Source organism: Asterias amurensis, chromosome 7, assembly GCF_032118995.1.
Source record: "Asterias amurensis chromosome 7, ASM3211899v1".
NCBI lineage: Eukaryota > Metazoa > Echinodermata > Asteroidea > Forcipulatida > Asteriidae > Asterias > Asterias amurensis.
The window spans coordinates 24,541,971-24,555,960 of record NC_092654.1 but is presented as its reverse complement, the minus strand read 5'-3'; the positions used below and the strand labels follow the sequence as shown (position 1 = coordinate 24,555,960).

The 13,990-nt window shown below is 37.1% G+C and overlaps 1 protein-coding gene across 1 annotated transcript in view; it reads left to right on the top strand.

Moving 5' to 3' along the window:
- Positions 1–13,990, top strand: part of LOC139939689 (insulin-like peptide 7) — a 133,719-nt gene that overhangs the window by 56,474 nt on the left and 63,255 nt on the right. The window lies entirely within an intron of this gene.

Genomic DNA, 13,990 nt, shown 5'->3' with positions numbered 1-13,990 from the left:
TTCATTATTCATTATATATATATTATATATATATATATTTTTATATATATATATATATATATATATATATATATATACTTTTTTTGGGGGGGTGGGGGGGATAGGGGGTCCCACCATTTTTCCTGCAGCTTTGGTGACCGTTGAGGCCAGTATCCACATTTGTTATCCCAAGTGAGGATACTGGTCTTTGACGACGCCTTAAAGGCAGTGTACACTATTGGCGATTACTCAAAATAATTATTTTCATAAAACCTTTCATTGTAACGAGTAGCCTAATGGACAGAGGTTGCTAGTATAAAACATTGTGAGAAACGACTCCCTCTGAAGTGACGTATAGTTTTCGAGAAAAAAGTAATTTTCCACGAATTTGATTTAGAATGATTCAGATGTAGGATTTGAGGTCTCGAAATCAAGCACCAGAAAGAACAATACTTGGTGTGATGACGCGCTGTTTTTTCTTCATTGTTATCTCGCAACTTCAACAACTCAACTTGAGCTCAAATTTTCACAGGTTTGTTAATTTATTAATCTGTTGAGATACACCATTTGAGAAGACTGGTCTTTGACAATTACCAATAGTGTCCACTGTATTTAAAGGTGTTTGCGGTTCAAGTACAATTTATGTGATTGATGTTGGTGGGATGAGGGCAAAAGGTGGGTTACACCAAGTGAGAATACTGGTCTTTAAACTATTCCTTTAAAGGAAACTGGATGACGTTTAATATTATATAGTTTACATTTCTTTACATTAACGGTTTGAATCCCAGTTGGTTTTTAGAAGAGCAATTGGATCAAACCGGTTTCAAAAGGTGTTAGGCATAAACATATAGAAGAACAGCCTATACGTTTTACGGTATTATTTTCTTGCACGTTTATGTTCTGATTTTGAATGAGTCAAGTCGTCATCAGGGTTTTCATGCTCACGGTATTAGCTCTCATGACAATTCATAGCGAAGTATCAAGTTCTGCCATAAAGAAAGCTTTGGCATTATGCCTTTTACACGTACATTAATGGAAACACACTTTTCTTTATTATGTGCTGGCAGTTAATTCTGGCTGATAGGCATGTTAGTACAAAAAACACAACACTGAACAGTTTGCAACACAAAATAAAATCTTTTAAATTGTTTTACTAACTATAATATTTAAACAATTAAGTTAAGAGAAGTTGAAATCGCAATCGAGTAGAGCATAATAACCCAAGGGACAATAACACAGCCTTGTCAAATGTTAGATAGTTGTTAAAATAGTGTTTATTACACCCCTGTACATTGTACAATCTCTTGGGGTCTGAGATTTATTCTATTTTGAATTGTGGATGTAACTTCAGAAATAATAGCTCCGTTTTCATGTGGGCGGTGAAACCATTGTGTAAGCGTAATTGTATGCGTGGGACACTTGTTTCCTCTCCCCTTCCTTTCTTGGTTAAATAAAACGATGTTTTTGAAGTTTTATGCTGTATAAAAACAACTAACTAAACTGCAATGTTCAGAGCTGTTTGTACAGACGGATTAATGTTGAATGAGATGGGTACTTAATATCAAATCAAATAAATAAATCAGAGGGACATGTTTAAAGTTAGTATTATTGTTATAAAACGTTTCAATGATAAGGTACCTTTTGATGAATTTAGTTCGAAAATTTTGTTTTCATTTTACAGTATTTTGTACAAGATATTTATTCCGACCGTGTAGCCAAACCGATGTTGTAAAACGAGGGCACAATAGTCTGGTACCCTGTACGAAATGGTAGATTGACTGATCTTCGTCAATATGTTTATAAACCAGATTAGACCCAGTCTGGTAATAATGACAAATTATGGAAATATGAATTGATGAAGGGACGTGACTGTTTGGTGGGATATTTATCTGTGGAAGGATTGTGAATCTAATGAAACATCGTGTTGACTATTATGAACGTACGTGTGTGTGCTTAATAGACTGTGCAAGTTCAACTATATGAGATGCCTGTTTAGTAGCGCGCGAGTTTGTTTCCTACACGCAGTGTATTAATAGCATTGTAACATGGACCAAAGTGCTACCCAAATTAATGAATACGACAAGACCTGAGCCCAATTCCATAGAATTGCTAAACCACAAAAAGTAATTAAGGGAAACAAAATGGCGTTTTTTAAAACATGGTTACCGGCCATACTATACTAAGTTACTGGTATTTTCGTCATGTCTTCATAGTGCACAATAAGTTGTTTGCAATAGTTTCTGCTTAAAAGCATAATATGTATGAAATTCTGCCTGCACGGCCTATGGTGGATCTATAGGGGGGTCTGTCAAGTATAACATCCCTTTCTCTGACGACCTCCACCATTATAAGACTTCGATATTATATTATATCATTCAAGCCAATCAACTGTAGCTAGAGCCTGGAGAAAGTGTGAATGGGACACCAATTAGCATAAGTTGTAGCCAGAGTTATTTTATGTTAGCTGGTAACTTGCAAAAATAAGTGTTATATGCAGAGCAAGTTTGTGCGCTTGAAAGTGCAACCAGGACAAACAATTTTGGTTTTAACCTTTCATCTTAGTGCTTTCCGAAACCAAGACGGAAAACTAAAAAGGCTATATACTTGGTATAGAACTGATATAGAATTGTTGTATTTACTGCTGTATGCCACATTGCGTGTCTAGTAAAGAGGGCCCGTTTGAATCAGATTTTAAAAGTTCAAAAATAATGTATGGTGCGTTGAGTAGACAACCACTTGAGTTCAGTTTTAACACTTACCATGAGTAACAAGAGACTGATACAGAAACTACATTTTCCATTTCGGGGCCTTGAGATATTGTCCAATTTGTAAAATAGCTCTTTACATTGCCAATGGTACCACTAACTGGGAACAAATAAAGGAAAAGAGTGCCACAGTTTTGATTTGAAGAAAAGAGGACGGGAAAGAGCAAGGAGAAACACAATCCTACAATGCAGTATGGGCTTCACACTCCGTCAGTTATTTATAAAATGCGTCCATACCTTATATAAGCTTTAATTACTAATCATACGTGTAATTATACCCCTGGGATTGAGTAACAAACAAGTCTCGCCTTATAATACTGGAACACGTTGGGAATGAGGTTGAAGACTTTGTACTTGTCGAGATTATGTCAACTTGATGTTTAATAAGGAAGTTAATTGTTCATTGAAGGATAGTTTAAAGGCAGTGGACTCTGTAGGTAATTACTCAAAATAATTATCAGCATAAAACCTTTCTTGGTGACGAGCATAAAACCTTTCTTGGTGACGAGTAATGGGGATAGGTTGCTGGTGCCATAGTTCTTGAGAAAGAATAAATTTTTCACGAATTTGATTTCGAGACCTCAGATTTATAATGTGAAGTCTTGAAATCAACCATCTAAACGCACTTACTTTGGTGGAACAAGGGTGTTTTTTTCCTTTCATTATTATCTCGCAAGTTCGATGACCGATTTAGCTCACATATTCACAGGTTTGTTATTTTATGCATAATGTTGAGATACACCAACTGTGAAGGCTAGTCTTTGACAATTACCAATAGTGTCCACTGCCTTTAATATTAGTATTTTGTGATGCTTTTTCGTAGTAATTCAAGACGCAATTTTATTTTTATTTTATTTCTTTGTGAAGATTTGTTTAAAACGGGCGAAAAACCAGTGACAGTAATTTGATAAAAGTGCAAATATTGATCATGCTTATAATTCCATTGACCATCGGTCCATAGTATTCACATAGCCGAATTTTGCCAGCATCACCTCTATAATTAGACTCGAAAATCTTACATTTTCTTGCCTTGCAATCAACGACAAAAAGTGTAGAAACAAATAAATTGTATTAATGAAAGGAACAATCGTGTTATTTTTGTTTATATATTATTATTAAACATATATATTTGAGCGTCATTTCGTTATTTACGACAATTCTATTTAAACTTGTTTATGTTGTGTTTGGTTATCAATTTAAAGTAATGTTGTCATTTGTAATCTACTAATTATTCTGTTATTTTCGATCAAAAGAAGATTTAGGCCCAAACCTCAAAGTTTGGAAAAATATGGAAAGTAGTTCGAAATGAAAACCTTTGGTTAGAAGCCTCAACAATGTGTATGCACCGAAATCGGTGTCTATTTATTCCTATTCAAGATTGTTTTTCCTGGGTGGCAAATTCACTCTGGATTTACGTAGAAATCTCACCTTTTGGAATGAAATGTTCTGCTGTTATGAGTTCCAAACATCAAAGATAAACATTGCTTTCGAAGTCGATTCACAGAGGTAACATTATTGAACACCAACCAACCACTAGGAGTTAAAGGGACCCTTATTAGTTAAGATTCGAGAATTAATACTAGTAAAAGTGATGGATCTGATCATTATGTATCCCATCCCGTGTAGTCAAAGAGTTTGCGTATGAACTAAGCTTTCCCATCACTGACATTTTTAATTGTTCTCTTAGAGATGGTATTATACTGAACATTTAGAAGACTGCTTATGTAAGTCCAATCTCTAAGACCTTTTTTTCTTATATCAAAAGGGAAAAAGAGAAGATATAATAGATTGAGGTCTGACTTTTTAACCGGTAGGTTTCTGTAACTTTTAAAGAGTCGTTGCCCTGTTTGTTGAGTAGACGGGCGGGTTATCGATTGGGGGTTTTTTTCCAGGATGGTTAGCCATACAAAAAATACGATTCAGTTTAGCCATTTGGAGGCAAATAAAACGTAACTGCACCAAAGAAGAACAAACATATGCCATTCGAATCTACGTTCAGGTTTGGGCGGGGACATTATAATGTGACATTCAGCGATATCTTCATTCTTCGCTGATAAAAACAATTTTGCCTCACATAAAAAAAGCTCTCTCTTTGATTCGGGAGTTGATGGTGAATCAAAGTGTATTCGGGTTACAGTTGCAACATGAGAATTGCCATATATGGGAAACCTAAAGATGAAAGTAATGAATATACACAGGACCTTTTGACAAAAGAAATTGCCAATTATCATAATGAAATGGAGGACATGACAGACAACAACCAACCACAGATGAAATTTAAGGTGCGCTCTTGCCGAGCATAGAAAAGCATTAGTTATAATTGATCTTTAGACAAACGGTTTGGGTCAATGAGCCGGTTTTACATTCAGTCAGTTAATGCCTTTTTTTCTTCTTTCTTTTTTACAAAACCGGGAAATGTCGCGTTTTTTCCTCCAAATTATCATATCACTTCTGTCACTATAAAATGTAGCCTACAGGGAACTTCGTGTAACATCTCGTTTTTGAAACGAAATAAATACCGGCAACTATGAAACAAAATAATTAATAGGAATAACCTGCAAATATTATAAATAATATAAGTATAGTTAAGAGTTTCTTAAAGAATGCATGCCGAGTTTTCTTTTACATTTATGGTGTTTTTAATATAGGTTTCCGGATGACCCATCTTTTATAACAATTGATACAAATTAAATGTCCTTGATTAACTCCTATAGGAAAATGTATATATGACTTCAAATTTAAAACTAAAATAAAAATAAGAGTAGCACATTGACAGAGTATGTATTGGTTTTGCTTTGCAGTCCACATTGGACGCTATATCTTCGTGTACATTATAACTATAGGACCTCAAAGGTGCGGGATACAGGAGGGATTGCAACCAATGGGACCCTCAGTCTCGATAGAGGATACTCACCACTCCAACATCTTTTCCCAATTGGTTCGCGTATGACGTCTTTGTCCAAGTTCCTTAACAATATATTCAAATATGATCGATCGGAATGACTCCGTGGTCTTCTTTCTTACTTCTTGGTTTCTTTCCCTGCCGTTCACCTCTGTGACCCTGATTCACCTATGTGACCCTGGTTCTTATCTCGGTCAACCTTGTCTTACAGTCCCTTGTGTTGTTTTCCCCTTAGGGGGTGTTCCTCCCACATCTTAAACTTTACATTTTGCTCTCGTTTCCTAACCCCCATCCTGCTATTGGCGCCTGTGTTGAATGTAAGCAATTATTATATGAATACATAAAATAAAAACATTTTGAAGCGATAGTAAAAGGTATAGTTAGTCGGACCAAGCAGCTCCGACTGGTTGAACCGATACTTTACAGCTGTGATTTTCCCGATGCTTCTAAACTTTTCCTTCAAACTCAAATCCTGCCTGTGGTAGGGGTGATCACACTCCACGGTGAGCCCACGTCTACATGAAGAGCAGGAACTTTTTGGACAGCTGAAGATCTTCTTGGGCCAAAAACATTAACAGAAAGGGCGACAGAGAAAATGCTGCAAAAGTGCAAAACAACACGTGATGCCCTTTGCACTTCCTAAATCCCTCAAAGGTTAGGAGCGTAACTCATAGATATTCAAGGAGCTTGAATAACACTAATCAATAAACTGGTTTTAAACTCTATTACAGACAAGCCATATGTACTCATGTCCATTCCTCTAGTTTTCCCGGTACTTTTTTGTCTTAGCCCTCTTCATTTCTGTTTTGGATTGTGAAGACGTGTTCTGATGCGTCTGGTCGTATTGTCGGTGGTCTGCAACTGGATCTGGCTTGCTGGTTGTAATGAGTAGTCCAAGGCGAAATAGACTAGATGTACTTCCTAGCGGTCATACAGTGCATAGATTCAATAGAACTAGATGAGACTGTTAAATGAAACTTCTCGATATTAGCTTTAAGATCCCTTTTCTAAACGCAACTGCACAACAAACGGTACCCAGTCTGTATCTATACATCATTTCACCTGGTAGCCATCTTATTTATTTTTTTACTGTCGGAAAACATTTCAGTATTCGTGTTTCCTTTCAAGAATATTTTTTTTGCAGGCTAAATCTTAAATGTTTGTATTAAAGATTGTCGTATGTTAAAAAGGTGCACATAACGGTCTTCTTGGAATAAATGTCAATAAGCATCGATTTAAACTGATATTTTACTGATTAATGGTAGCAGATAAATTGTATTGAATCGTGCTAAATGTTGTTATTCAATAGAACGAAGGTATGTGAGTAATATTCTGTGAAACAAAATATATGTGGTTAAAATCTCTTTTGGGAGAAATGATGGTTCAAAGAAAATCTGTGCTGAAATAGAAAAGTGTCGACGTTTTAAACAGTGTGCTATGATTGTCTCCATGAGCATATAGAATTGGTTTACACTTTTAAGAAAGGATGGAGTTGGTAAAACTTAAATAAATTAAATGGAATGTATTATTCTAATAATTATAAAGAATTGATTTGCAGTTTACTAATTTTGATTGAGGCAAAGTGTTATGAATAAACCAAATGAATTAATAGTTCAGAGATAGACAAATAATTGATCGCTTTAAGATTTGCGTTTCTGTCTCTTCTAATACCCGATCTCAACTGCACAATCAATCAGAATTATTGCTATAATTCAAATGAATTCGGCCAAGTAAAGTGGACGTAGGAAGTCTTCATTGTGGACTTATTATTCACCAGCACAGACACTGATCAATATGGTATTCCTCTTCACGACAAAAACAACATGGAAGTTGGATTTGTGTAGAGTGAGTTAAAACCAAGATTCACAAAATTGTTGAATCTTTGAAGCGTAAATTTGAACACCCACGAGGAGTCTGACTGACGATTGTACTCAAACACAAACCAGCATTCTGCAAACGAGATGATCTATCTCACTGTAGAAATCCGGCACCAGAAAGTCTTCATTCAAAATGTAGCAATTGATGAAGAAGATAATAATACATTCTTTACCATCCTGCAGCTTGACGGAGTTTTGTTTACCGACTGCGTTCTTTTCCATTTGTAGTGATGCCCAATAATGTACACAAGGATCGCATCGGGCGGCAGCGTGATGGAGTGAGGCAGTGACGACCCAATGTAATGCACTCCATCACAAAATGCAAATTTCATTTTAATCTAATTTACTATTTACACTAAATTTATAAATTAATTTGAAAACTTCTGAAGACAATAATTTGCCATCTTGTTCACAACCATCGTCAGCTGGCGCGTCTCCTCGACACGCATGAAATTTAAACAAGTAAGTTTGCCCTCAATTTGTGGAAGTATACGTTACCTTTTGGAATTATCACCCCACCCCCCCCCACCCCACCCCCTAAAAAAACCAAAAAGGTAAGTATAAGAAACAAATAAATAAAAGATACAGTAACAAAAGCAGTACTAGCAGTCTTCAAAAGATAAGGGCAAGAAAGTCAAAACGTATACAAATGAAACGACCTCTTTTGTATCCGATGAATTAACGTTTGTATGAAAGGAAATACGTCTTGTGTTTCCTTCTAAAATAAATGCCAATTAAGAAACCTTACTTTGATTTGAATTACACGTATACTGCTGTGTCCCCAACAAACCTAATTAAAGAAGAATATTTCTTTCTCTTTGTCAATATCTTTGTTCGGCCACTTCTGAAAGGTACCCAGAACAACTAGGCCCAATGTTGGTTCAAATCCAAGTTTATTTGTTTGTTGTAATTGACGAATGGTAATTGTCAAAGCAGTATTCTCACTTGGTGTATGCCAACATATGCATAAAATAACATTGGGCTTAATTGGTTATTGAAGTTGCACAACTATCAAAGAAAAAACACCCTTGTTGTACAAATTAGTGTGATTTCTTATTATAGGAATAAAAGACTTCTGGCCAGAAGTCCCTTATAATTTCAGTGGGAAATTACTTCTTTCTCGAAAACTACGTCACTTCAGAGGGAGCCGTTTCTCACAATGTTTTATACTATCAACAGCTCTCCATGGCTCGTTATCAAGTATGTTTTTATGCCAATGTATGTTTTGAGAAATTACCAAACGTGCACAGTACCTTTGACTGAAAACTACAGAATATAAATCAAAGTAATAAACAAACAATTTTTCATACTTTAAAAATTTCTCTCAATCGCAAAGCACGGTATCATGTTTTGTCGACCTCAGGGTGCATTCAGCCAAAGATCACGTTTAGACCTTTATGACTTTTTTCTCAACTGTGCGAGTTGAGACAAGCCTAAATGGTAGTTATATTAGTTAGACGTTTTGAAAGGTAGATGAAACAAACCCTGTCATTTACACTGAACTCAATGACGATTTGATGGCAATCGTGATCCAGCTATTTTACCAAATGGACTTTTGCGAATCATCTTCTGTTTTCTAGTCCAGTCAGCAGGGTATTGGATTTCCATTATTAGGTTTGTCTGCATTTTAAAGGGTCTGAGTATAAGTTTAGTAATGACTCTTAAAAGTACAAAATACTGCAGCTATGGATTGTATAACGCATGTTGAGAAACATTTCACTACGAAGAACTACAGTTTGGGAAAAGATGTTGTATTCCTATGGGAAATATCCTGCGTGGACATCACTCCAGATATCGGCAGTATCTCAATTCACGACCATCTTTTGACATGAAACTCTCACATGTTATTTTTATTGTATACAACTGCATTTATATAGGATTAAAATATTCATCATACATTTCCCAAAAAAACCCAAATGTATACAATGCCTTTAAGGACGGGAACTCACATCGCAGCGGAGGACAATTTAAGAAATACTGAAGACTCGATATTACTCTGACTTTTAATGTTATTTTTTTGTCATTCTTCTTCAGCTTATATAAGTCACGTGATTCCATAAAGGAAAGGTAATTACTTCAAAATAATTAATGTACATAAAGATTACTTGGCAAAGAGTGACGGAGAGATGTTGATAATTGGAGATTAGTTTTTTTGCGTGGACATAACCGCTTTAGATTTTCGGCAAAAACGCTATCACTCTTTGGAATGAAACTTTATTTGATTGAAACAAACAATGGGTTCCAATTACCAATCGTCCCTTTAATGAGTGTTTTCCCAAAAGAATGAAACACAAATCTGCATTTCTTTGACCTTTAGTTTTTCCCTAATTGTCTGTTAAATAACGTGGTGGGATTCATATTCATGGTTTGGCGATATTTCATGTTGTTTTAGGTTTCTATCACGTTTTAAAATGTCAATAGGTTGCCCCTATATAGCAAGAAATTAACACACCAAGTAACTGCCAGATAGAATTTCCCAAAACCTAAACCAATTTCCCAAAAAACGTAAACCAGAATTCGATCTTCTCTCGATATTAACCCTAATGAACCAAACAAGAGGGCTGGAACTACGTCTCAACTGACCGAGGAAAGTTCCCCCTCGTTCCCGCCGGTAACGATATATCCGAGATACAAAGATTGTCAAGGGACCTACGTGGTATTTCCACTAGTCCCGGGGTACTGATTAGAATCTACTAAATGCCTTTGGGAATGGTTCGAGGATGTCAAAACAGTGTGAATGTATACCGTTCGCTCCAACCTGGTGGAGTCCTTCAAGAAAACTTGCGCTACGTCCAACTTGTTTTGTTTTAAGGTACTATCGATATTAAGATACTGAGGAGAGGGGAAGGATGGGATTCGATATTACCTTTCCAAGTAGTCCTGATAGAGCTTAAATGACAGGCCAGATAGCCTTTTTGGACCGCATGAGAAAAGACTAGGTGTTTATTTCCAAAGACAGAACCGGGGCACTATTATTAGTTTTCTGTTAACAAATTATGAAGCGGGGAAAACCTAGCACTAGAGTCAAACGACCCTTAAACTTACGTCGCTTCTTTGAAATACAGGTTAAAAAAATAGGTTGGACGGACCAATATGATTATTATATATCGTTCAAGTTTGTCTGTTTGTCTGTCTGTTTGTCTGTTTGTCTGTTTGTCTGTCTGTCTGTCTGTCTGTCTGTCTGTCTGTCTGTCTGTCTGTCTGTCTGTCTGTCTGTCTGTCTGTCTGTCTGTCTGTCTGTCTGTCTGTCTGTCTGTCTGTCTGTCTGTCTGTCTGTCTGTCTGTCTGTCTGTCTGTCTGTCTGTCTGTCTGTCTGTCTGTCTGTCTGTCTGTCTGTCTGTCTGTCTGTCTGTCTGTCTGTCTGTCTGTCTGTCTGTCTGTCTGTCTGTCTGTCTGTCTGTCTGTCTGTCTGTCTGTCTGTCTGTCTGTCTGTCTGTCTGTCTGTCTGTCTGTCTGTCTGTCTGTCTGTCTGTCTGTCTGTCTGTCTGTCTGTCTGTCTGTCTGTCTGTCTGTCTGTCTGTCTGTCTGTCTGTCTGTCTGTCTGTCTGTCTGTCTGTCTGTCTGTCTGTCTGTCTGTCTGTCTGTCTGTCTGTCTGTCTGTCTGTCTGTCTGTCTGTCTGTCTGTCTGTCTGTCTGTCTGTCTGTCTGTCTGTCTGTCTGTCTGTCTGTCTGTCTGTCTGTCTGTCTGTCTGTCTGTCTGTCTGTCTGTCTGTCTGTCTGTCTGTCTGTCTGTCTGTCTGTCTGTCTGTCTGTCTGTCTGTCTGTCTGTCTGTCTGTCTGTCTGTCTGTCTGTCTGTCTGTCTGTCTGTCTGTCTGTCTGTCTGTCTGTCTGTCTGTCTGTCTGTCTGTCTGTCTGTCTGTCTGTCTGTCTGTCTGTCTGTCTGTCTGTCTGTCTGTCTGTCTGTCTGTCTGTCTGTCTGTCTGTCTGTCTGTCTGTCTGTCTGTCTGTCTGTCTGTCTGTCTGTCTGTCTGTCTGTCTGTCTGTCTGTCTGTCTGTCTGTCTGTCTGTCTGTCTGTCTGTCTGTCTGTCTGTCTGTTTGCTTAAAGTGAACTCGACAAACTAACACAATGGGATACAAACGCCAGTCAATACAAATACTGTCATTGTGAAATCAGCTGTTAGCTTGGTAGGATTCGAACCCACAACCTTGTGATTGTTTTCCCATTTTTGTCATCATTGTTTTTTGTCATCTATTCAATTTTTAACTGCTAGTGTTTCTCTTTTTTAGCTGGTTTATTCCATAGTGGGGTTTCATTGTATAAGAGGGTTTCCACAACACCCTGTGCATTGTTTTGTTTTCTTTTAGTGGTTTATCTAATAAACATTTTTATTTATTGTCGTCTTATTTTAAAATGTTTCTATGTACCCCGTGGAGGTGCAGTTTTATGTATTTTATCTGTGCAATTTGTGTAATGCCACATTATTCAGCTTATTTTAATAAAATGAATGAATGAATGAATGAATGAATGAATGAAAGCTGCTATGTTAATAACACATCAAGCCAGAGGTCACTGGTAACTGATCTCCTGCAGCCAAAGCAGTACACTTGCATTGCTTACACGCTTTGACATTTCGAGTAGACCTCTCTAATTACTTTGCACTATTAGTATTAATTCCGCAAACGAGAAATCTCATAACATTTCCTAATACATGTACTAAATATTGAGTGATCCGTGTGTTTATTCATTATTATCATTATTATTTTGTTCAATCTTTGGCCAGCAATAAGTTTCCAGTTATGATCTATAATGCAATACTCTTAATGTTTTCAAGTTTGGTTAATTACTTTTTATATTGGTATAGGGCCAAATCTTTTTAACATTTGCAAAAATAAAATAAAAATCCCGGCATATGCCTATTGCTGTTTTTTTTTACATTTAAAAAGAGTGGTATTTGTTCTTTTACACTAGACACATGCATAGTACAAATATGTCTGGGTTAACTTTACAGAACAGACAACCCTCCCGCAGAGGTACTGTAAATTAATTTATTCACTGGGCCAGGAATTAAACAGTCCTTTTTCACAGGAGGGCGATGTTCACATCTGCTTTTCAGAACTACTGTTGGTATGGGCGGTACATGTTAGCAGCAAATTCAATGGTGTTAACGGCAACGACGGCGGAATACTTTTAAAAGTAGGGGGGGGGGGCAATTTGTTTTTCTATGACAGTATTTCAAACATCATGTATGGTTATGTTGGGGTCACAAATGGGAGAAAAAAAAGGAACACTATCGAATTAAAGATGAGAATCAAACTGTAATAATAAAACAAAATATTGTTTTGTTTTTAATTTTGGGGATAACAAAAAAATAAAAATTGAGCAGAGGAGAGCAAGACCGGTCGCGCACAGCGGTTGACCGGGGATGGCAATTAACGCGCCTTTGATTGGCGTTAATTGCTATTCAAATGTTAAATGAATAAGATTGTTTTTGAGAAATATAAAGGTGTGTAATGTAGTCGAACAGGATTGTCAGCAAACCCTTGTGTTTGGGTGGGTTTTTTTTTTAACGAGGCTTAATAAAAGTGGGGGGCAAAATAAATCAATATCAATTTTTTTTGCAAACTTTCGACTGAATAAATACCTCAAACGACTTGCGTCTTTGTCGTTCCAACAAATTCAACACTAATTTAAATACTTGTCTTACATTATAACGAACTTGTAATAACGATCTGTGCTTTGCATTATGGCATTCCATTAGTTTCCAACCTCATTTGGCTAAACTTCGCGTTGCAATAGAATGGTCTTTTTCGAACAACTTGCGATTAGAAGCCGCTCTCTGTCCAAAAACAAACGCGTGTGCACAGGGTACCAGACCACACTGCACGTTGGTCTTCCTACATTTAGACCGAACATGGCGTCCAGTTACCACGTGACCAGCCAGATACACAGCTCTGCTCTGCGCCCTCGATATCTCAAGATAAGTTGCTAGAGTTTAAGCTGACCAACATCTTTGGTGACGTTACGGCCGTACTGTTTGCCAATCAGCGTTGCGCATAATCGTCATCCAACATGATCCAACACAGAAGAAGACCTTTGGAGATCGACTATTACCGAAGACGACTATGCACAAAGATGTTCTTGGAAACTTGGGCCTTAGTCCTATCTTTCTTGTAAACAGAAGGGAACTTCGTCACCACTTCCTCAAATTAAGTCCCACTGGTACCAACAGACCAATTACACAATCAAGCTGAAATATTTAAGATGTAGAGCTGGAAGATATTAAACAAAGCGTCAACTTAATTCGTACTTTGAGCTTATTATCATTGCTGATACTTTGTTTTCAAACACGCCTATTGTTTTAGCGTATTGTGACCGAGTGGTCTATTTCATCACCGGACCCAAGTTCTGGTGTTGTCAGCAGAAGAGTGTAGGTTCGGGTCAGAGTCTAGACCACTGTGCCCATTCTGAGAAGGGCAGTTAACTATTTCGCTTCGTACATGTTCGGGATTGTACGGCATTCTGCT